Source organism: Mus musculus, chromosome 4, assembly GCF_000001635.26.
Source record: "Mus musculus strain C57BL/6J chromosome 4, GRCm38.p6 C57BL/6J".
Lineage (NCBI taxonomy): Eukaryota > Metazoa > Chordata > Mammalia > Rodentia > Muridae > Mus > Mus musculus.
In genome coordinates this window covers 46,847,872-46,872,728 of record NC_000070.6, presented here as the reverse complement: position 1 = coordinate 46,872,728, position 24,857 = coordinate 46,847,872, and the positions used below count along the sequence as shown (strand labels likewise).

The following is a 24,857-nucleotide window of genomic DNA, read 5'->3' as shown; positions in this document are numbered from 1 at the left end:
AACCAGGAAGGTGCCAGCTGGCCATCAAAGAAGGGAGCATGTCAGGACGGTAGAGGAGGGTGGGGTTTGGGTCTCTGGAGTTGCACGCCTGTCTGGGAATTTCATGATGATCTGTGACACAAGTGTGAGAGGCCAGAGGCGTGGCAGAAGTTAGAGGGTATAGGTGTTCAACTCCTGCAGGCAATCTGTGGCTGTGAAGTCATAGAGTTGCTAAAGGTCCTTCTCTGGGAGAGATGTGAACAGCTACCTCCTCCTAAAGACCTGATGACAAGCCAAAGGGCAATGCCACCGCAGCCCACCCCAGGGAACCAATGAGTTTATTGGACTTGCATGAGAGAGGTTACATCTCACAGCAGCCTCATTCTAAGTTCTTGGCTCAGCATGGATGGCGGCTTCCTTGTAGCCACATAGATGGAGCCTATTTCCCCTCAAGCTTCCCCAGTTCAGACACCATAGTGCCATCCCTAGACCACGAGGATAGTGCGATACCACACACCAGTTGCCCAAAGTGCCCTGAGCGTTGCCATGTCAGCGAGGGTGTGCTCTGGGGAGACTGGCCATGAGTTAGAGGGGATCAGGCTGATGGCTTGCAGCCCCTGTTGGAGGTGGGGTGGGGACATGCTTATTTTAAGGGAGAAAACTCTGGAACTCCAGGACCAGGTTAGAGGATTCATAGACTCTCTCAGCGACCCACTTTCCACCCTGCTGCTGGCACCAGCAGCTCGGATGACTGCTCTACACTCTGATTCTGTGGACTCGGTGGCCAGGGACTCATTAGGATCACTCGTCCCTAGGGATCCTCACTGCACAGGTGTGGGGAGGAGGACCGGAGGGCTGCTTGCTGCTGGGCACATTGACCTGTGTCACCAAGGCACAGCCCCACTGAATGGTGTGACAAGGACATTGCTTCCTCAGCCTCCAGCAGGGCATCCTTCATGGATACATCTTAGAAGCTTCTACCTTTGGGAGGCTGCACCCCTACCTGACATGTTCTCTTCCTTGTGGGTCCCTTCCTAGGCATTCATTGCTCCTTGTCCCCCACTGCTCTGTATCTTGCAGAGGTCAGAGCCTTTCTCTCCTGAGCTGCAGACCCCGGCACGGCCTGACACCTATGCCCTGCTGTACCCATCCCCCCATCTCACCAGCCCTCGGATGACTCAAGCACCTTCAACCGTAGCGCTTGCCAACCAGATGCAAAGGATACCTGAGGTGGGCTCAGGCTCTGCCACAGCCATCTCCATTCCCTGATCTGATGGGGTTTAATCACCTGGTTCACCTGAGCAGCTCCTGCTCAGAATCCGACCTCCCAATCTGCTGACAAAGATCTACCCCTCCCAAGCACATGCACACACACTCACACACACACACACACACACACACACACACACACACACACACGCGCGCGAGCGCACACACACACGCACACACACGAGCACACCAGCCTTGTCTGTCCTTCTGAAGCTTGGGCCAAGGAGAGGAAGAGAAGGGAGAATTGGAAGCCAGGCAGGGAGGATGAAGATTGCATAGTTTGACCAAGACATGGAAGCAGAGCCAGGCAAAGGTGGTCTCAGAGCAGGACAGACCCCCACCCCCGAGCCTCAGGAGCAGGGCAGGCTGCTTCAGCTTGCAGGCATTGCCGCCACAGATGGGATTGCAAACTGTTATAGTGAAGAGGATGAAATAAGGTCAGATTCCTGTCAGGCTAAAGGGCGGCTCATGAGAACAGCAAACACCAGCTCCCTAAGAACTGCATCCCACAGAGCTTGTCCTTTAAAAGGATCTGCGGTAAATTCTTAACTCTTGGATGCCTTTTTCCAGGCGCTCCTAAGGTATTCCCACAGCCCACCTTGCCTCCTGGCCAGTCTTGGCGTGCCCCTGAGGAGCTCGTTGGCCATAGGAGCTGTCTCCTTGGATAAGCTCCTGTGAGGTTGGATTGGGTGGAGGCACTGGGGCCATTCCAATGGAGAAAGTAGATTTTGCAGACCAGTTGCCAGTAAAGATCTAGTACATTCAGGACTCTATTTCCTCAAACTTGAAGTCTTGCTTGGTGTTGACATTAAAGCACCGTCCTTTGGCTCGCTGAGGTTTGCTAGGTAACATTGTCTTATCTCTCAGACTCCCTCCTCTGTAACACGGGCAGGCGTTGCAAGCCTGACTTTTGTTTCCTGCAGATGTAGTAAGAGTGAATGAGGGACTCTTTCCCGTTAGCCAAGTGAAAGCATTTTTTTATGAATGATGAAACAGGAGCCGCTGTTCTGACGGCCTGGCTCCTCCAGTCAGAGCAGGCATCAGGTGGCGTCTGATGAGAGTTTTGAAATCACTCTCTGCTCTGTGTGGGTTCCAAGGTTGTTTGCCTTTGCCCCTTGGACCTCTGGAGCACAAGTGTCGAGGGTGGGTGGGGACTTGGCACCCAGACACTCCAAGTTCACACGTCTGCCTCTCCAACCCCAGGAGTCAAAGCCTACCAGGCCAACACCCTGCCATGACCCAACTCATAGGGCTGCCATGCCCTTACAACAGAGGGTGCAGTGGACTGGAGAGCATTTAGGGTGGCAGTGTGATTAGGCACCAAAGTGTTACGCCTGCTGAGGCTGCTGCTGTCTAAGAAACAGGACAGAGGCCAGTGGTGCAGAGCGGTTGGAGCCTTTCTTGGCACTGGTCTCCAGAGGGGCCATTTAGAACATTAATAATCTATGAGATGCTTCTGCCTTCTGGAGTCATTAAAAACAAAAGAAGGGAGGGAAAGAACGAGCGATATTAATATTAGAGGCAGGCTCTGCGGACCCAGCAAAGGGAAGGCATGGGAGAGACCCCATATTAATATTAGAGGCAGGCTCTGTGGGCCAAGCAGAGGAAAGGTTGGGAGAGAGTCCAGGGTTGGGAGGACTTTAGAAAGTCCTCACTGGTCACATCATAGGATGCCAGGTACACTAAAGACCAGCTGTCCGAGTCAATTGGGAAGAATACCACACACAGGAGGAGAAGGCCAGCAACTTTTGGCTGGAATGCTCTTGGTAGGAAAAAGGACTCATTAGCTGTGGTTTTTTTTTTTTAGAAAAGAACTAGAGGAGTTGTCTCCAGGCGGGACCAGTGCCAGGGATTGTAGTAACAGAGGGGTCACTGTAGACACCAGGCTGGCTGAAGAACTTAGTGAGAGGGGTAAAGGGCATTATGGGAAAAGCTAAGGGCAAAGAAAGACTGTGCTGGATGGGGCCTGCCCCTGCTACTCATTTGACCTTTGACTAGGGCTACCCAGAATGCCTTGAGCCTAGGCACTGGGCTGTCCACTCAGGCGACACTTCCTGCCTGGCAAACCTCTCCTTCCCTTTTCCTTGTAAGACTTGCCTTTAATTGGGTTCCTTCCATGAAACCTTTCCTGATTTCTCTGGAATTTGCTGGTACCTTACCGGGTTCCTCCTAACCCTCGGCTCTAATGTACTCTCTCCCCTTCCAAAGCCTGTCTACACAGAGGAGGGTCATGACAGTCCCCAATTCTTCACCCCTCCCCCATGATACTGTGGCAACCTGCAGACAAGGCTAAGACTTATAGATCTCTTCCTGCCTAGAAGTCCTTCTCTGTTATCACCTGAAGCTGGACAGAGTCCTGCCCAGCCATGCATGTGAGGTTGGAACAGAGAGTTCATACCACAGCTTCACATGGGATTCACTGCTCTTACGATCCAAACTGTCATGCATTTGGTGGAAGGAGTGAAGAGCTGGAGGGGCTCTCCTCTCACTGCTTCATTCACTCATTCATTCATTCATTCACTCGTTCACTCACTCACCCACTGGCTTGTGCTGAGTCTTTTGTGCACCCCACCACTCACTAGATGCAGCACCTGCCATATGCCTTTCCAGGCTCTCCCCAACCAGCTCAGCACATGAACCCTGCCACCCCAAGAGAGGGAAACATGGCAGCTTGGCGCAGTGGCTGGAACAGAGGACATAGATCGAGAGGTTTGAGATAACTGTGCCTCTGACTACTCTCACGAACAGGATAGCAAATTAGAGTCCTCCAGAGCCTCCCTGAGCTTGTCTGTGCAATGGAGCAAAAACACCGACCCTTCCTCGGGGACAAGGGGAAGGACTCGAGGACAGGACACGCAGTGACACACAGATACCCTCTACGGACTGGATGGTGACACGCCCCTCACACACACACACAGACTGTCCTATGGATGCATCTGTGATACGAGATGCCAGCCAGGTGCTGGCTGGGAAATTCTTGAGGATTTATAAGTCTCCACTTGTCTCTGGACTCAAAGTTGCGTGCAGAAAATGAACTATCAGAAACCATGAAGGTGACTCAGAACAATCCAGTCAGCAGAGAACCTGCCAGGAAGGCGGGGCAAGCCCACGGGCTGTTAGAGGGCACGTGTTCTCTTTCTGGTTTTCTCCAGCAGCAGAGGCTGGCTAGGAACTAAGAGGAAGCTTTTGAGTGCATGGCTGTTCCCAATCTCTTCCTGCCACAGACTCAGCCCATATCTTTCCTGTCAATCTGATTGAAGATTCAATTCAAGGTTCTGACCCCCATTTTTAATTCAAGACCACAGCATCGAACGTAACAGCGGCTCCCGGTGTGTAACTCCAGTGGCCTCATTGCTGGTGTGTCTTTCCCCACCAGCCACCTCCACTGCTTTCTGGAAGTCTAAAGGGTGTAAATAATTCATTTTAAATAAATAAATCACTGAAACTACTTACGGTAGAGGCGTGGCCGCTTGTGGTTGGTGCAACTGTGGTAGATGTCGAATAGGGAAGGAAGAAGAGACTCCCCCACCCCCACCCCTATAACGTACAGGCAGGTGGGACCTGAGAGTGTCCTGTGCAATGCTTCCTGGGACAGGTAAATGAGGTAAATGAGGACAGGTAAATGCTGGTGACTGTTGTGATGGCCGGAGCAGGTTACTTTGCCTATCCCAGCCTAGGTGGCTTGTCACAACACCCACACACTTCAATCATCGTGGCCTCTGCCCAAGCTTGGCTCCCGACACTGTGTGAGCTCTCTCTTCCTCCTCGTGTGCCAAACCTACACGGTACACACTGTTGCTCCCCTCCCCTCACAGATGAGGAAACTGAGGCACACAGAGACTGGATGGTTTCCCAAAGGAGTCCTACCCAGCTCCAGAATCACCGCTGGCAGCCACTGGGCTGCTGTCTGTCCCACAGCCTCATTTAACACTCACACATGCACTGCGAGGCGGGGCAGGAGGTGGAGCTGGTCCTGCTTAGCTGTTTCCTGAGGAAAGCAGGATGCCAAGAGAGTCTTGCACTTCAGTCACTGACTACTGACTATGCTCCTAGGGACCGTAGACACTCTGGATCATTTCTTTACAGCATGCATGGGTCCACAGAGGGCCTGGGCTAGCTTAGGACTCTTTATGTGCAAGAGGTTCTCACTGGAAGTCACTCCTGATCCATGTCTACATATACACACAGAGAGAGGAAGGGGAGTGGTGGAGCACACACAGAGATTTGCTTTGGGGGTGCCAATCCTATTGTTATGTAAGAGAATACAACCATTCTTAGGGAATTCCTGCCACTGTATTGCTGTGTTGGGGTAAAACATTACAAGAGGCACATACACAGAGACACATAGGCAAACACATACACACACACATCTACAGGGGCACATGCAGGCAGAAGCATTAATGTACACACAGTGATCTACACACAGGGACACACAAGCACACACAGAGGTGGGGCACATATATACAGAAGCACATAGGTACACACAAACATATACACAAGGGCATATGCACACACATACATACTGGCACACAAACACAAAGGCACAAGCACACACACACACACAGATGTACGTACATAGGGACACACAAACACACAGGCATACACATACATATGCATGTACACAGAGGCACATAAGAATATGCACACAGGTGCACATGCACACACACAAAGGCAAACACACCTAGGTTCACATCTCTCTTCAACTTACCTCCCACCCAATAAGTTGTTTTGTATAAATAGATGACCCTTTTGGATTCCAAGGCTAGATAGACTAGCTATAGGTGAATCGGCGCCTGCCAAGCCTTTCAGGCATATACTCGGCTCCACCCCAGAGGTCTTATAATAAATGAACTGGTTGTTTTAGTAGCACATAGCTTGCATTACTTGTGAATTATACAGAAGGCTTTTGCTTTGAATTGGTTGACAAAGAATCTTAAATTATTTAGCATTTCCACGATGAGTGGCTAAGCCTCAAGCAGCAGAAAAGGCTCTACTTGAGAAAAACAACCCTAGGTTAGAGGCTTAGAAATCATGCCGAAACTGGAATATAAACACACATTTCTCCACTTCCCCCAAGGTCTCAGGCAGGATGCTCCATCCCCTGGTCTGGGAATATGGAATGTTGGCCTGGAATGTATTGGTGTGGAGCACCCTGCCTGTCTTCAGTGTCTTCTAAACCACCCAGCTGTCTCTGCAGTGATGAGTGGGAGGGACTTCAGTCCAGAAAAATGGTCCAATCCTTCACTCAGAGCCCAGAAAAAGATGTCTCCATATACAGAGTTAGCACCACTTCCCTGGGAAGACTTTCCACAGCTTTTAGCAAACACATCCATACCCCGCCCCACCCACCCCTGCCACCCCTGGCTCCCTCTGCAAAGCTGAGAGCCCAGGGTCTGACTGTGATCCAAAAGGCCCCCAGAAGCTGCTGTGTTCCCCTTAGGATTTCTTGGTAGCCTCTCTCTCTTGTGTAAGTTGCATTAGGAACTCGTGGCTCATTAAGAGTGCCATGACTGTGTGCACTTTGTCTGTGGCAGCCATCTTTACTGTGGAGGGTGGATGCTCCATCATTTACATTTTCCTCAAATTCTTTCCCCCAAAAGTACAATGAATATAGAATGCCCTTTACCCTACTCCAGAAGCACACACACACACACACACACACACACACACACACATGCACACTCCACATGCCCTCTGATACCCATCCATATAAAGCCACTTATTTTTTTTGAGGATGTACAGCAGTTTGAAGACGTAATGTTTCATTCCAATACAGTAGCAGGAATCCCCTAAGAACGGTTGTATTCTCTTACATAATAATAATAGGCTCATCACAACCGAAACAATTCGGTGCCACAGTCACATTACATAATAGATGGTCTATATTCTGATTTCCCTCTTGTCCTCAAAATGTCTGCATTGCCATTTATTTATAGGTGAAGAGGGGGATCAAGGATCCAGGAGCCAGAGTCTTGCTTTGACACTTCAGATTTCTTTAATCTGCAACAGCGCTTCCCACCCTTTTCCTTCCTCTCTCTCTCTCTCTCTCTCTCTCTCTCTCTCTCTCTCTCTCTCTCTCTCTCTGTGTGTGTGTGTGTGTGTGTGTGTGTGTGTGTGTGTGCATGCGCGCATGAGAAAGAGATAGACAGACAGAGAGACAGAGAGAGACAGTGACAGAGACAGAGAGACACAGTAACAGAGACAGAGAGACAGAGACACACAGAGTGAGAAAAGGAGAGAGACAGAGACAGAGAGAGACACAGACACAGAAACACAGAGAGATATACACTCACACAGAGAGAGACAGAGACAGTAACAGAGACACAGAGAGAGACAGACAGAGAGAGGAGAGAGGAGAGACAGAGAGAGAAAACCCAGGGCTTTACTAACCAGACACTCTTGCCACACTCCCCGATAGACACCTTGCAGTTCTGTAATTTAAAAAAAAAAAAAAGGATTACTTCATTTCTTCAAGCAGCCCTGGTTCTTCCTAGTGGGAGATATTTTGGAGGCAATTCCTGAGGCTTGGGCATGCTCACCCTTGCTACTGGGGTTCACTACCCCTAAGGGTTTCCAGTGAGCTGAGCTTGAAGACAGAACTTTACAGTGTAATAAAAGCATCCACATGGAGCACAAGAGACATTCTACAACTCACCCAGCCTGTATTCATCAAACCGATCAATGTCATGGAAAACAACAGGATCCAGGAAAAGGCAGGCGAGTGTTCTAGACAGAAAAAAGGCTAAATTTAAGAAGCATGCAAAATACCAGTGAGCAGTGTGAGTGTAGCTCCAACCCTGGATTTGGAAAACAAGAAGGGAATTTTAGGGGACTCATATGTGGATCACATGGTAAGTAATAACAAATGTAACAGTCCTTTTCACATGTGTGGTAAAGGCACTGCGGTGCTATAAGAGACTAGCACTCTGTCCTCTAAGAGTGAGCAGTCCTGATGTCTGTAAGCTGACTTCAAAGTACTGGAAATGGCATGCACACACATGTGAACATGTCGGGGTGGGGTATGTGAGACTGTGGACACACACACAGTCTGACAGACAGACAGACAGACAGACAGAATCTGTGGTCCTGTAAGCACTCATCTACTCTCAGGCTGCTTTGTTGTGTTTCCAGACTCCAGGGACTGATCAGTCCCTTCCGGCTGAACAATTTCACCTTTTCAAACACAGACAACTTCTGTCTGGTTCTAGAGTGAAAAATCCCACAGAACCAACAGCACAGTGGTGAGCTCCTGGCTCTTACCCAGGTTCCACCATGCTGTCTGTGTCATCCTTATAGCTGACCTTTTCTAAGAAAGGTTAATATTTACTTTTCCAGCTTCTTTCCTGCTGATGCGTGTTTGTCTCTTCCTCTTCTTTCTTCCGTGAAAGGGCACGCTCCCCGCACAGCGTGCTGCCCCCACTGGTGTTCCTCTTTGGCCAAGCTCCCCTGAGCTCACAGTTTCGTCACTGCAGAGTGGCGTTCCATGTTCTTCCCACAGATGTGTATCAGTTCTCGGCATGGCTAAGCCAGAGTCCACACAGCCCTGATGACGGATGCCTGGATGGGCTCCAGGACTACCGCTGGTCATGTGTACACTTACGCCAATGGTCTTCCTAGAAGTGGGATTTCTGTGTCAGAAGAAAACACATCCATAGTTCCCCGAAACTATAAAGCTTCACTGAGTCGATGGGAGAGCTAATGAATGCACTTGATTAAAAAGAGCAGAAAGTGAAAGACTAATATCTAAATGGGGATATAAAACAATTAGGGTAAACACACGTCTTTGTGATTGAGCTGGTGGAAGGCCCTTCTGGCGTTGCTGTCTCTTCTCCAGCCATTTTCATTTTCTCGCCTAAAGAAAGGCTTTCTCTTTGCTTTGTAAATTAAACACAGAGTTAATTATAAAATCACGAAGTCTTGGATCTGAAATTAAAACTACCCCACAAAGGCTCCTCTTTTGAACAATAAGGAAACCGGGACCCAGAATGAGGGAAGAAGAAAGGGAAAGATTAAGAAAACAATCCCATTCAGTTCAATTCTGTTAGTTTGAATGAACTCTGAGTGAAACACTGGCTTTGTGGTTCTTGTTTCTCATTTCCATCAACAACCAAAAGCCCCCAGCAACAATGCCTCCGGTCTCAGAGTGTGGCTGTCACAATGACATCTACATACTCTTACTGCAAGTGGGTTTTGTTGCCACCCTTGGCATTATAGGACATTCATGTGCAGTCATTGTGATGAGTTGGATCGGGTGGTGCTCAGCCTGGCTGTGTATGCTCGGACTGATGCTGTGGGTATTCAACGCTAGACAGGGATGTTCTGAAATCACATAATCACGGCATGGGTGGCATCCTGCTTTGGTTTTCTGCAGGCCACATGGAGATGAATGTAGATTTTATCCAGCCCAGCCATGAACTTGGGGTTGAGCCTGGGCAAGTTCTTCTTTCATGTCCTGAAAATATAATATGAAAAGCAGGACGAGCCTAAGATAACACATAGATGAATGGAGCCTATGGCACCGTTTCCTCTGTCTGTGCCAATGCAGACATAACTAGCGGATTACGGCACACTCACTCTTTACTCCCTTAACCTACATTCCTCAGCAGATAAGCAGCCCACTGCTCAAGTCTATTTACTATGCTTGGAGTGAAGAGTTATCTACAATTAGCATAGAGAGTAGAGGACTCCCAGTTAGATAAGGTTGAGGTAAGGGGTTTACTTAGCCCAAGAATATTCACATACTGCTGAAACTGGCAGCCCTCTTTGTTAGGCTGCTTCTGTTATTTCTCTCTGCCACCACCTTTCCCCAGCTGCTTTTCCCCACCTGCTCTCTCTTCCACCGCCTTTCCCCACCTGCTCTCTCTTCTAGGTTCTTCAATAGTGGCCATCTCAGCTGCATAGGTAAAAGTCAGGTTCATTCCATAATGGTTTAGTTTCACATTAAGACTTTGTGGGTAGAGGGTTTTTGTTTTGTTTTGTTTTTTGAGGTCCCTGTGTTCTGGTCACACTCCTCTATGAGATTCGAACCCTGGGCTTTCCAGGCTTTGTCACAAGTCACTTTCTCAATTTTGCCAAAATCTTCCACTTGTATTATGAGCTTGTGTATTATTTTCAGTTAAGTGAACTCATTGTTTTATTTCAATGTCTTGAATGGGGGAAGTGCATCGTTTACCCACGTGAGAAGGCGAAAGCAGTCAGAGGGAAAACACTCACAACCACATAAAGCTGACCCCGGGGTTCGCCTGGATTTGTGGGGTGCCTGGTCACCTGTACCCCAACAATAATCCGACTGACTGGTTCTGTTCTCCTGTGGATTTGGGGAACCTCTCCTCCACCCTAGAAGATGATCCCTGGTTGTCTTCTTGATGACCTCCCACGACAAGGAACTCAATACTTTGTAAGATTTTGATTTCTTCTTGACTCCTTTGTTGTTGAAAGTTACTTTTTCACATTGATCTGAACAAGATCCTCTGAAAAGCTTTTATTGATTCTACCTTCAGCTCTGGGACACACACACACACACACACACACACACACACACGTGCACACACAAAGAGACATGCACACAAACATATACACACTCACGTATACAGAGACCACACAAACACACATAGAAATACACATAAGTACACAGAGCAAGAGACACATACACATAAACATACACACACTCACATATACAAATTCACACACAGACACACAGAGACACATACATAAACATATATATATATTAATATATATACACATATATACACACAAACATACAGAGACACACATAAATGCACACACTCACACACACACAAACACACAGACACACACAGAGAGATACATACATAAACACACACACACATATATATATACAGAAACACACACATAAATACACACACTCACAAACACTCAAACACACACCGAGAGACACACATAAATGCACACACTCACACAGACACACACATATACATGCAGACACAGACACGTGTACACATGCAGAGATACAGACACAAACATTTGCTCCCTCTGAATTCACTTTGGCAGCACGTATTTGAGGATGAACTGTTGTTGGGAAAAAACATTCTTGGTGTGGTGATTGTACAAGGAAGCACATGCGCAAAGGGAACATAACCAAGCAAGGCAATACCTTTCTGCAAAAAGGTTGTGCCGGGACCCAAGCCAGGCTAGCGAGGCACTGAGTTGGGAGGGTTTGCTTGGATTTTATTTTAGCCCAGGTGGTGTCTCATGGGAGCTCTACCTCATCGTAATCTAATGCGATTGGCTAATTCATTGTCTGTACAGAGAAGAAGGGTGTGATGCAGAGTCAAGTCTCAGGAGTGTCCAGGGGTTGGGCTAACCGTCATGCACACAGGAGTTACGACCTCTGATAGGGAAAGGCGTTCCTCCCATCATGACTGGTGTGCTCATCCCCTGTGGTCTTTTAAGGTAGACAAGGTGCATCGCACTGCACTGCCACGTGGTAAAGCCGGATTGATGGCGCTCTTGGCCTGGCCTAGAAGTTTGGGAGGACCCTGGAGGCTTCCTCCTGGGGACTGAGCACAGCATCATCTCCCTTGGAAAGAAGGTGGGCGTGACGGGGTGAGAAAGGAGGCCTGACAGGGCAGGCCAGATGGCATCCGGCAGACACAGGGCTCTTTGAGGCTCTGTGGGCCTCAAAGCTCACACTTTCTTCTGTAACACAAAGGATTTTTCTCTGTAGAGCACCTGCCCAGCCAACCTACCCCTTGATCTCAGCCCTGCCCTGCAGAGGTAGGGTGGGATCTGTCCTCTGACTTTGCCCCGTGGAGGCTGAGGCCTGGTAGGTGTCAGTGGGCTGGAACTGGAGGCTGAGAGCCCACAGCAGGGCTCAGTAACTCTTGCAGCCCCGCCTCGACCCAGGGATCTAGTCACAGTCCCCAAATGACCTCTCCATTCATGGCGAGTCTCTTCTCTTGATTCTACCACCGTCTCTGGGAAGTGATAAGAAGCAAATCTCTGCAGCCTGGAGTTTTGTAGTCTCTACTCTCACCCGTGGGAGGTGCTGGGCTCACGGGGCTAAACTGGAACTCTAGATAGCACTTTCTTTGGGAGCCTAGGTGTTGCTGGCACCTGGACTGTGAAGTGCCCAATGACCCCTGACCTGTAGTCCTTCTGGGGGCTCTGGATTAGTGGGTCCTCCTCAGAACTACTCCTCCATAAGAATGTGGAGCTTTGCTGGGTATGTTGGCACACGCCTTTAATCCCAGCACTCGGGAGGCAGAGTCAGGTGGATTTCTGAGTTTGAGGCCAGCCTGGTCTACAAAGTGAGTTCCAGGACAGCCAGGGCTATACAGAGAAACCCTATCTCAAAAAACCAAAAAAAAAAAAAAAAAAAAAGAATGTGGAGCTTTGAGCCAGTCTCAAAGAGCTAGGCCCAGCCCCCTCTTCCTCAAAGGAATAGCTTTTCTTGCCTCTGTGGCTACATTCTGTGCGTTTCTGTCCAGCGGAAAGTATAGAAATATTTTCCTCTCCTCCACTGGGAGCCATCGGAGACCCCATAGGGCATGAAAAATGTTGGCCTGACTACCCACCACTGCCAAGTGCCTACTGAGTAAGGGTAGGAGCAGTACCAGGAAAGCAGGGAGGACTCCCTGGAGGAGGTGTCTGTGGGTGGGCCTCATCACATGTGTAGGAGCTTGTCTAGAGACCTAGAAGAACAAAGGTACATTCATGGAGACTGGCGATGCTGCGTCCTTTCCTACTGCAAGAATAGGGCTGCCCCACCCCTGAACACCTCTCATCCCAAGGCTGTGATTTCAACCAATTGACTAATTAGAGGTGCTGAAGTGACAGGAGGAGGTACGATTTCTGCAGTGTGGTAATTAAAAGGTATTGGCTTCCCGGCTGTGATCGCACAAGAATTCGGTTACCCCTAAAGACATCGGCTAAGAGCCGAGTGTAAAGGTGTATTGGGAGCTGAGAGGCCTCCAATGCAATTTGTTAATTTCCTGAGTTTGTCACCTGCACAGCTGTGAGGGAAATGGAACACTCTACCAGAAGTTTCAGGGAAAATTAAAGACATACATTCTAATTGTACACAATTAGAAGAGTCATATAATCATTAGTATTTTTGTAATTAACCCGCCTTTTATCCATCACCAGGCTAGGATTTAGAAAGGCTGATTAAGAACCGTGTCTGCCTGGTGGGGGAGAGCGGGGAAGGTCACTGTCCTTACACAGCGGTAGGAGACGGTGCCTACTTGCCTAGCTTGACCCGTGGACCGTCCAGTACAGACGCCGGGGTTTACTGAAGCCATCTGTAGCTGAAGCTGCTGCTGTTGTGACTCTCGTCCTGTTCTTGAGACAGGACCGTGCTCACCCTGCCTCCAGAGGCCCCAAGCTGCAAGTGACAGAAAGCAGCCCCAGGGCTCAGCGTGCCTTGGCTGAAACCCAGAGCTCAGCCCTTCCGCCACACTAGCCCGCTCCAGATCGCCTCTGCTGTTCCCCATGGCCTCAATTTTCCTTTTTATTAAAAACAAACTTCAAAGAGTTGGCGAAAGCTCTGTTTGTTTTGTGATCTTATTTACATAAAACAAAGGTAAAAAGTGGGAGAAAGGGAGGGAAATTTTAAGAATCTCAGCATGTCACAGAGCAGGACAGCTCCTAAAGGGCGAGAAGTAAACGGCTTTGCTATTTACTGTCTATAAATAAATTAGAACTATTTCTTAAAGCAGGGGACAGGCAATTGGTCCTACTATTATACATTGAAATATCACACACTCAGGAATATAGCTTCTATTTGACAGTAAAGTGTGTGTGTGTCTGCATGTATCTATGTGCTGGTCCTACAGAGGACAGAGGTTGATATTGGGCATCATCCTCAGCCTCTCTCTGCCTTGTTTTTTGGGATAGGATCTCTCTCTGAGCCTGCGACTCACCGATTGGCTAGACTGTCTGGGCAGTTAGCTCCGGGGATTCTCCAGTCTCTCCCACCCAGCATCCTGGTTACTGCTGTGTGTCACATCCTTCCTGAGGACCCAAACCCCGGGTCCTCACAGTGGCACAGCAGGCAGTTTACCCACAGGGATAGCTCCCAGTCCAACAGGAAAAAAATTTTAGAGTACTTATAATGTTTGGGAATAGTGCCAGATGCCTTTAATTCCAGCACTCGGGAGGCATGTGGATCTCTGTGAGCTAGAGGCCAGCCTGCTCTCCTGTCTCAATAAACAAACAAACAAACAAACAAATACATATACATAATACATGTATGTGTACAATATATTCTGATTACAATTTCTCCACCTTTAACTCCTCTCCATTCTTTTCTCACCCAAATCCATGCCTTTTCTTTCTCTCTTTTTTCGTTTGAATGCAAGCATACACCACACACACACACACACACACACACACACACACACACACACACACAAACAAACAATTGAGAATAGAATGAAACAAACTAACAAAAGAAAAGGCTCTGTAAGGTTCAATTAAACAAATAAATAAATAAACAAATAAACAAATAAACAAAATAAAATGCCCAGACAAAGCATTCTGAGACAATGACATCATATTGTGTTTGCTATCTACTGTTGGGCACAGTGACTGTCTGTAAGATTAGTCTACATGCAGCCACGCAATGGTGGCATAGACCTTTAATCCCAGACTTGGGAGACAGAGGCAGGTGGATTTCTGAGTTCGAGGCCAGCCTGGTCTACAGAATGAGTTCCAGGACAGCCAGGGCTACACAGAGAAACCCTGTCTCGAATAGTTTCCATTCCTAGTGAGACTCCATTAGAGAAAACTAAGGTTTCCTTTGTGGGCAGTTATCAACTGGAGATAGCTCCTAGGTTAGGGATGGGGCTTGTGTCCAGTTCCCCCTTAGCACTGGGATCACATCGGGCCTAGACCTGTGCAGACCCTGTGCATGCCACCTCCGTGTCTGCAAGTTCAAATGTGCCTTGGTCTTACTGTGTTGGGAAGGCCTTGTTTCCTTTGTGTCTTCCATCTCCTCTGACTTTAAATACTTCTCTTTCCTTTCCACAGGGTCCCCTGAGCCCTGGGGGGAGAGACTTGATGGAGGCATCCCCTCTAGAACAGAGTCTCCAAGGTCTCTCACTCTCGCTACGTTGTATGGCCCTGGGTATTACCTAGTATGAGTCTCTTATAAAGGCCGAATAAGAAATTGATCTAGGAGACTGATAGAGCAGGATGTTGTTAGAAATCATTTTATTGCCGCATTCCTTTAACAGAACAATGATTTTTAGCTTCCCCTAAGGATCCTGGTCTACTTAGTCTCAGGTTCTTGGCCACTCAAGTAATGTCAAGAATGAGTTCCATCTCGTGGAGGGGCCTTGAACCTAGTCAGATGTTGGTTGGTCACACCTACAAGCCGTGTGCCACTGTTATACTAGTGATCTCGCGGGTCACCATTGCAGATGGAAGAGCTCATGGCTGGGTTAATGCTTACCTTGCTCCTCTGTAGACTACAGAGTCCCTTCCAGTATCATGGACACCAGTCAGTAGGGGGAAGGCTTAGGCAGGCACCAGCTCGACTTTCCGTGGTCGTGAGTTTTATAGGCGGTGTCTTCAGCAATAAGGCCTTACCATCAGTTTGTAGAGAGGAAACAGTAACCTTGGAAACAGCCTGGGTGGTTTGGAGGTTTCCATGGGGCCCCTTAAGAATCTTTACAAGCCGGGCAGTGGTGGCGCACACCTTTAATCCCAGCACTTGGGAGGCAGAGGCAAGTGGATTTCTGAGTTCGAGGCCAGCCTGGTCTACAAAGTGAGTTCCAGGACAGCCAGGGCTACACAGAGAAACCCTGTCTCAAAAAATCACCAAAAAAAAGAAAGAATCTTTACAAAAAACAATGGAGAGCTAAGGAGGTAACTCAGTGGTAGAGCAGTTGCCTAACATGTATGAAGCCCTAGGTTCAATTCCTGAAAAAAAAAAATAGGTATAAAATTTTTGTTTCTTAGCATTGAATTGAAACATGCACAAAGCATTGATGCCGTGCCACATTTTCTAAGGAAAATTGCATTCTCTTCTTTAAACTGCCCAGTGAGTCCTCACTGGCCATGCAGAGACCTCCCTGCAAAGGATCCTGGTACGCAAGAGGAAGAACCACATTCTAAGAACAAAACTACTGAGCCCCGGCCCCGCCCCTGGTGGCATGTGACTGTGTCCAGGTCAAGTTAACTCTCTGAGCTTCTGTTTTGCCAACTATAAAACCAAAGGATCCGAGTCAGTTCCACCTAGACTGTGAAATTGGTGAAGATCGAAATGAGGCTGAAGAGAGTGTGGAGAGATGATCCGGTCAGTTAAGAGCTGGGCATACATGGGATAAGGATCTAAGTTCCATCCCCGGGGCCTACATGAAAGCCACGCCAAGCCCATGTCTATGACCCTAGTGTCAGGGGTGGCGGGGGACAGCTGGATCCTTGGGGCTTGCTCACCAGCCAGTCCCACCGAGTCAGTAGCTCCAGGTTCAGTGAGAAGCCTTGTCTCATACAATGAAGAAAATAATCGGGAAACACACTTGAGGCCTCTGGCCTTCCCACAGGACCCATGCATGTGTGCACACACACACAAACACACAACAATCATGAAGAAGGGAATGTATTTGGGAAAGATTTTAGGTCGCCGGACATAGCATGGCAGTCTGTGAGGAGGGACTGTGGGAACTGTGGAGTCCCTCCCCCTGCTCTGCTTGCTGAGTGACCACGGGGAAGCAGTGTGTAACCTCTGTGAACGCAGTCTCCGCATGCAAAGACTTCAGTGGGCACTCGCAGCTGCCTCCCCGGGTTGCTCTGCACTTTCAGTGAGAATGCGCACACACCCAGTCCTTCCTGCGTGCCTTCTCCTTCCTCGTACAATAACACCAAGGAATCAAAGCATCGAATGCAACGCCCAGCCTTACCACTCTCTCATGCAGTCCAGTTCTCAAGCCAGTTTCTCCCAGAGGAAACAAAGACAACAGTGCCTCTTCTGCCTCCCTTTCCAGTTGTTCTGAGTTCCCACAGGGTTGGGTGGAATGTAGGGAGGACCGGCTATGAAGGTGAGACGCATATGTTGAATGGTTGGGTGTTTCTTATTGAGAAAAAGGCAACCCCATTAGCAGGCAGGAGGAATGTGGTTCCCCTGGTGGCTCTAGCCCAGGCCGCTTCCGACTCGGATTTAATACACGTGCGCAGTACCCCAAAGGCCTCTGTGGGAACCTGGCCTCAAGCAGAACGCACCAGCGTGCCAGGCATTCATTCTCCCTCATTAACTCGGGGACACTTTGCAGCCACTCTGTACCACACGAATCTTCACGACATTGAAATTGAAGCACTTAGTTTCCAAACAGCCTTGGCCCGGGGCTCGAGGGCAGCGGCGGCCTGGCACTGCCCCTAGGTGGCCCCCCAGTTCCCAGTGCGCATGCCCGGTGTCTTTGTCTATGTCCTGGCTCCAGCCACAAACACTGTTTTGGCAGAAGCTTCCTGAGAAAGTTGTGTTGCATTCAGCTCGGCTGAAAGGGACCCAGGATGACAAACACCTCCCTCATTTAATTACGGGCACAGCCAGCAAACCCACAGCGAAAGATTAAACCTAGCAGAGAAAAGAGCAAGCCTCCATCATGCCTCCCCTCCCACCTGGCGCAAGTTGCCTCCCAAGCTCTTAGCAACCGTGGCCACCCCTGCTAACCCCAACCCCTAGGGATGATTTACGTCTGCAGAAGAGCTCAGTACAGGTGCCCCAGACCAGGTAAAAAAGGAATTGCATTCAGACCAGAATTTGTCAGTGGCTTGGAATCTAATAAAGATAGTGAGGTTGGACGATGTATTTATCCACAAAGGAGTTAGGTAAAAGGCAACTGTCTAACTAAATCGGGTTTTAAAAAACAAACCACCCTCCCCCTCCAAACCACAAGGTCCTTCATCATTTTCTTTGGCTGCCAGGAACCTTTGGAATCTCTGGTCCAGCTCATCCTTGCAGAGATGAGAAGGGCAGCAGCTTCTCATGTCGATGATTCGCCCTTCTGGCCTCTGGGATGGAGAGCTCCAGTCTTCTGGTTTCTTAAGTGTCCTTGAGATTTTTGTCACTCTCCACTTCTGCCTCCATTCTGGGGGTCTCACTGCTGAAGCAGTGACCAGCTCCTCACGCAGACCCTAAACTCTCGAGAGGCATTCTACTGCAAGACATCTCCCACTGGAGAGAACACTCCTAGCCTCCTTCACGTGCCACTCTGATAGTTAAGTGTATGCACCCCAGAATTTACCAGAACGATCCACACCCTCCGTGGAAACGTCTGTAGCTGAGAGATAAACTCCCTTCTAAGTAACCCAGAGCATGTTATCTCCACCAAGCTCCATCACATCTCTGGGGAGGGGTAAGCCCTAGGTGGTTGCCTACCTCTGCTCAAGGCTCAAGGCTCTACGCCAGGCTGCAGAAAAAGAACCAAAAAAAAAACCATTAGGCCAGCTCCACATCTTGCTTCCTGACCTTGTGTGGTTTATGTCACATGGGCACAGAATCGTCATTTGGAAAATAGCTGCTACTTCTGAAGCAGGGCCGTGCTTTCCGTGAGGAGAGACAGCACATGGGGTCCCGGCGATTCATTTGATGTCTATTTACTTTTTACCTGGATCAACAGAGGATGTTAAGTTCCCATCATGCACTGCTATAAGGATTGTTTTTTTTCTGGGCCATAAAAACCCCGCTTCCCAGAATGCAGTTCCCTCTCTCCATCACTTTTCTAGGTATTTATTCTGTTTGAATTCAGAAGGACATGTGACAATGAAGGGGGAAAGCCATTTAGTTACCCAGTGATGGGCCGCTTGAGGTAGAGAAACCATGTTCCAATTTCCTGATCATGTAAGTGAGGGGGTCTCTAACTCAGAACTCAGGAAACATTTGCTGATCTTCAAGGCAATTGTTACTTTATGAGGCAAGTTTAGGATTTGCTTAATCTAGATGCTCTCTAATGTCCAGAACGGCAACAAACCCTGCCGCCACCAACTCTGATGTGTATGTCTCTCTCTCTCTCTTTCTGTGTGTGTGTGTGTCTGACTGTATGTATTTGTGTATATATATATATATGCCTCTCTGTGTGGGTGTGATTGTGTCTATTTGTTTATGTATATATGTGTGCCTGTGTGTCCTTTTTGTATGTGCCTGTATGTATGCATTTGTGTAGGTGTATGTATGTCTCTCTGTGAGCAATGGCAGATCCCCCTAGAATCCCAGCATCAAGACTTCAGATTACACAGTTGTGTGCCACAGAGTAGCCAGCGTGAAGCCAGAGCAAAGGCAAGGCCTCGGACAGCACCACCATGCTGCTCCTGTCCAGGTCCCACAATACGCTGCAAGTGCGGACACTACAGTGTCCCCGGCTGTCTGTGCCAAGTGATCCCAGCTGATCACCCCGCTGATCCCCAGGATGACAAGTACACAGTGGGCACGGTTAGTACTCTCTGTGCTCATCAGTTGGGAACTGGAGAGTTAGAGGCTCAGACTCTGCCAGGAAACAGGTCAGTGGTCACGAGAGGCTGAGGCAAGGATGATACAGCTGTATTACCAGAAAATAGTAAAAGATAATATGCACAGATCCTGTAATAAGACTATGGGTTAAGTCACTCAGCACATGGGAGGCTGGGGCAAGAGGATCAGGAGTTCAAGGCCAGTGTTATCCTGATTCACCAACAAATAAAATACAGATAGAATAAAATGAGAAGCTCTTCCACCATACCGAGGACAAGCACCAAGAGCTGTAACCACAAGAGAAAATAGGACAGATAAGGATTTAGAGAATAAAATGATGGTTCCGATGACTAGGTGTTCCAGAGGAAAGGCAGGGTTGTAGAGGGATGTTATATAAGAGGCAGACATGATGTGACATATATGCTATATACATATATACAGACGTATATAACACATGTAATATATCATAGAATATGGTGCACAAAAACTATATACAATATTAAATATTTAAAACATAGTATACTTATTTTATGTATGCATGTTTTGAAGACTTAAATGTATCAATTGAAGAATTTCTTATATCCCATACCAAACTGAGAATGCCACACCCAGATCTTTGCTGGCAAAGTGTTTAAGTTCCAAGAACAAAGAAAAACAATCTTTCAGACCCACAGGCAAAGAAAGCCAGGCACCCACAAGTAAAGAGCCATCGGGTTTGCTCCAGTTGCCTTCTTTGCCTCATTCTGCACTTACAAAGAGAAGAAGTTGGCCAAGAGTTTTCTACCCAGCTGTTTAGCCTTGTGTCAAGGCAGCAGAGGGCTAAGCCAGGTCAGTAAGGTTACAACTTCTTCCTTTCTTCAGGACATCAAGAGGTGCTCCTTCAGGCTGATACCTGGAGCAAGGTAAATTTATACAACCAGAAAGGCAATGAAAACAAAGCTGTACTTTAAATGGAAGCCCAGAAAATGAAATGGAACATAAAAAGATCATGAGAGGCAATGAGACAAGAAATTCATGATCAAGTGCTTATTGCAGTAATAAGTGTATATGCTTGTACCTCTTGTACCTGGTGCCTCCTGGAATCATCTGTCTGCCTGCCTGCCTGCCTGCCTGCCTGCCTGCCTGCCTGTCTGTCTGTCTGTCTGTCTGTCTGTCTATGTGATATACATAGATAGATATAGTAATCTTGGTAGAGTATAAATAAAAGGAGCTCAAAGCTATGATGGGCAAACATAACCATAAGTTAATAAGGGTAATGTTATTGCTATCAAGGAAGATGCAGCACAAGAAGCAGTAAGTGACAGAGGTTTATTTTGCCTTCATAAATATTTCAGTTCTTGGTGCAGCCCGTGAATATCTATTAAGTACCTGCTGTTCACACTAGGCAAGGATACGCATGGCTGAAAAATAAAGACACAATTGTGATGAACGTTTATGCTCAAAACAACATAAATTCAAAGGCAACAGAGCCAAACCTCCTGAAACTCACGCACGAGCTGCTCAGAGACAAAAGCGGGAAGGAAGTGTAACAGCCTCACAGCCTTTGATAGATGAAGTAAACAAAGGCACGGAGCACACAATAGTAATGTAATTAGGCGGTTGTATCTATTATGCATTAGTAGGCTAATAAAGAATTCCGCAGCTTACATCTAAGATTGAATCATTTTCCCTGCCTCTGTGGAACTTTTACAAAAGTTGATTCTATAAAAGGCCACCAAACCAGATTTCCACAGGCTCCCAAAGCAGGTACTGTACGGGCCAAATGCTCAAAACAGTTGCAGCAAAACTAGATGAGACAAAGCTGTAAGTTAAGATTTAAAGTCCTCTCCTCAATCCGTCTGTGGTTTGGGCTTTGTTGGAAGCCTCAACCACCGACTGCTCAGAAACGAATTTGGCTGTGTGAAATAAGGCAGGGGGCCCAGAAGTGTAGGCCTTCAAGTCAGGGTGCCAATGCCAGAAACCCCAGTATCGCCAGGTGCAGGGGCAGGCCTGGGGCTCCCCCAGGAACACATGGGCAGCATCAAGCCAAGAAAGTCCTTTGGACCTGAGTTCGAGTTCTGCTTCCATCTTTCCTTGGCTTTGATGGATGTCTCAGGGTTGTACCGTTTCTGGCAACCAATCTGCTTATTCATGACCATGGTATGGGACCTGTCAGGAGTTCTCAGCTCTCTCTGGGCAGCTGCTTTCCAGTTATTTTTTAAAGGTTTATTTATTTATTTATTTATTTACTTACTTACTTACTTACTTACTTACTTACTTACTTACTTACTTTTATGTTAGGTGTGTGGATGTTTTGCCAGCATGTAGGTATGTGCACCACATGTGTGCAGTACCTGTGGAGGTCAGAAGAGGGCATCAGAACTCTGGAACTGGTGTTACAGATAGGTGTGAGCCGCTGTGTGGTACTAGGAATCCTATCCCGCTACAAGAGCAACAAGTGCTCTTAATGGCTGAGCCATCTCTCCAAGCAGCCCCCTATGCCCCAAAACCTGCCAAGTTTTAAATACTACTACTGCTAAGCCTCTGCCCAGAAAGTTTGATTTTGATGGTTTGAGCCAAGTTGCTCAGTGGTTTGAACTCAGTGCCCAGCCAGGATAAAGAATCGCAAAGGTGATTTCTCAGACTGGCTCAGTTCTGAAGTTCTGTGGGACTCTGAGACACCTACAGCCTTCTCATGGAAGAAAGTGTTAGGAGACTAAAGCCCAAGAAACGGTAAAGCAATCTAATCAAAGTATGTATTATCTCAAATGGTGCAGAAAATGTCATCGCCAGTTAATATTTTGCACCCAACATGATTTAGACCTGGGGCACATATTGCACTCCAAGCCCATTGTCAACACCATGGACCATTTATTCACTGAACAGTAACCACTGTAATTACCTACAGGGCAAACATAGGAGATTGTTCGAGCAACAATTAATTGTGGACCTGGAACTAATGGGACACTAACGGGAAAGCATCAACGAGAGCACAAATCAGAGATCACGTCAGAAAACTGGTATTTCCCAAAGTGTAGTAGCTAAGCATCGGGGAACACAGTGGGCATACGTAATGCCCCGGGCCTCAGATAGTCACTCGCAGATTTTTCTAATAGCTTCTCAGCTGGTAAGAAGAGGAGGCTTACCATGCCATTCTAATCTTAAGAGAAAAGCTCTGAGTCCTACATTGGACAAGACTGGACAAAGCTGCTGTTTCTTGGGGTGTCTGTGGGACCCACATGTCAATGTGCCACTGGCAAGCAGGTGTGTGGATCTTGTTTGGATTGTAAGGCGTTCTTTGTGAATGTGATAAAGCCATGGACTCTTGTTTTGTTTTTTCAGAAAAAAAAATGTGTGTATTTGTGTGCACTGAAACACCCGTGCAAATCTTCCCTGCAGTGTTTGGAAGGGTCTATGGACTGCGGGTCCCCTCAGTCCTCACTGCTTTGTCCTGCCTCTGTGTGTATATCTCCCAATACAGGGAGTCTCACTGCTTCCGATGCCGGGCTTTCGGTATGGTCAACCCAAAGAATGAGGATGCTTCCATGTGTCTAGCTGGAATCCCATTCCATGTGGGTTCTTCCCTCTGGCCCTGAGCATCCCTACCATGTTTTAAATAGTCATATATCCATTATCCTTATCAATCTAGAAGCATCTTTGGGACCGACTTAGTTAAGGTTTCTATGGTTGTGAAGTGACACCATGACCGTGACAACTTTTATAAAGGAAAGCATTTGTGCCTGACAGTTTGGAGGTTTAGTTCACTGTCATCGTGGCGGGAAGCATGGCAGCATGCAGGCAGACAGTACTGGAGAGGTAGCTGAGAGCTCTACATCCGGATCCGCAAGCAGCAGGAAGAAACAGAGAGACACTGGGCCTGGCTTGAGCTTCTGAAACCTCAAAGCCCAACCCCAGTGACACACTTCCTGCAACACTGACAAACCTACTTCAACAAGGCCATGCCTCCTAATAATGCTACTCCCAGGTGACTAAGCATTCAAATCTATGAGCCTATTGTGGCCATTGCTATTTAAACCACCAGAGAGACCTAAGAAGTTGGTTTCTCTAGGGGCTGTCTAACTCCACATAGAGACCATTGGGTTATTGTATAATCACCTCCAGTGGATAGGGTCTATGGGTGCTGCAGAGTGGATGTAGGACATCCAGACACCTTAGGGAGTAGCTGTGTGCTCTCTGATCCAGACCATCAGAAAGACAGTTCTTCACCGCCTGCCCTGGAACCCTATGGAGAGCTGGTAAAGGCAACAGTAAAGACTTTATATCATAGCCCAGGGCTGTTGTCCCTTGGTGCGCTGGTCTGAGCTCACATAGATTAGAGTAGATGCTACCGCTACAGCACATGAAGGTGCAGAGGAAGGTATCAGCGGCAAGCAAGCTGGCTTCAGCCTTCCCTCTCTGTATCAAAGAATAAAACAAAAAGAGAGAGGGAGGGAGGGAGGGAGGGAGGGAGGGAGGGAGGGAGGGAGGGAGGGAGGGAGGGAGGGAGGGAACATCCATACAGAAATTCTGTCAGAGTAGAAGAGTCCTTTCTAAATAGCACACAAAATCTGAAAAAGTAAATGGGCAGGGGGGAGAATTTCAACCATGGCTCAAAAATTTTTCCTTTAAAAAACTTTTATGAAATTTGTATATGCATGCACATGCGTTTGTGTGCATGTGTGTGTTGTTTGTTTGTGAGTGTATTGTGTGTGTGCGAGTGTGTGCACATGTGTGCGTGTGTGCGTGCATGTGTGTGTATGTGTGTGTGTGCGCGCGCACGTGTGCACACGTGCACATGCGTGCATGCACGCAGGCACATGTATGTTCAGGATTAGGAGTTCTCTTCTTGTAGCATGTGGGTCCTTGGGATGGAGCTTTGTCCAGCTTGGTGGCAAACACCTCTATTCACTGAGCCATCTCCCTGCCCCAAACTCATTTCTATGTGGTGAAAGACTACAGGTGACACCAAAAGACCAAGCACAAACTATTAATAAATGGAAGATTAGAGGCCTCAATCACTTCATTGATATAGAAGATCACTTCTTTTACAGACAGGCAAAGAAGGTTAAGAGACAAAGGTTAACTGCTATCTCCATCCAGGGAGGAACTACAGATTGCTCCCAGACCTTGGAGGAGGCACAGCCTCTGTCCCCTGGAGATAATGCAAAAGAGAAGTGCTTCCCCACCATCTCCCTGCATGGAT

General features: G+C 47.8%; 1 protein-coding gene and 1 long non-coding RNA gene across 3 annotated transcripts in view; one reads left to right on the top strand and one right to left on the bottom strand.

Moving 5' to 3' along the window:
* Gm32208 overlaps nt 1–23,006 on the bottom strand; it is a 28,115-nt gene extending 5,109 nt beyond the window's left edge. Inside the window, exons 1-3 of one of the 2 annotated variants that reach the window (XR_390546.4) lie at nt 8,509–23,006; nt 7,904–7,974; nt 7,639–7,679 (exon numbers count right to left, since the gene is read on the bottom strand). This is a non-coding gene — a long non-coding RNA (predicted gene, 32208). The remainder of the gene's footprint in view (nt 1–7,638; nt 7,680–7,903; nt 7,975–8,508) is intronic. The other variant, XR_390545.4, reaches the window with a different exon arrangement.
* Gabbr2 (gamma-aminobutyric acid (GABA) B receptor, 2) overlaps nt 1–24,857 on the top strand; it is a 329,397-nt gene that overhangs the window by 118,986 nt on the left and 185,554 nt on the right. The gene's annotated exons all lie outside the window — the stretch shown is intronic.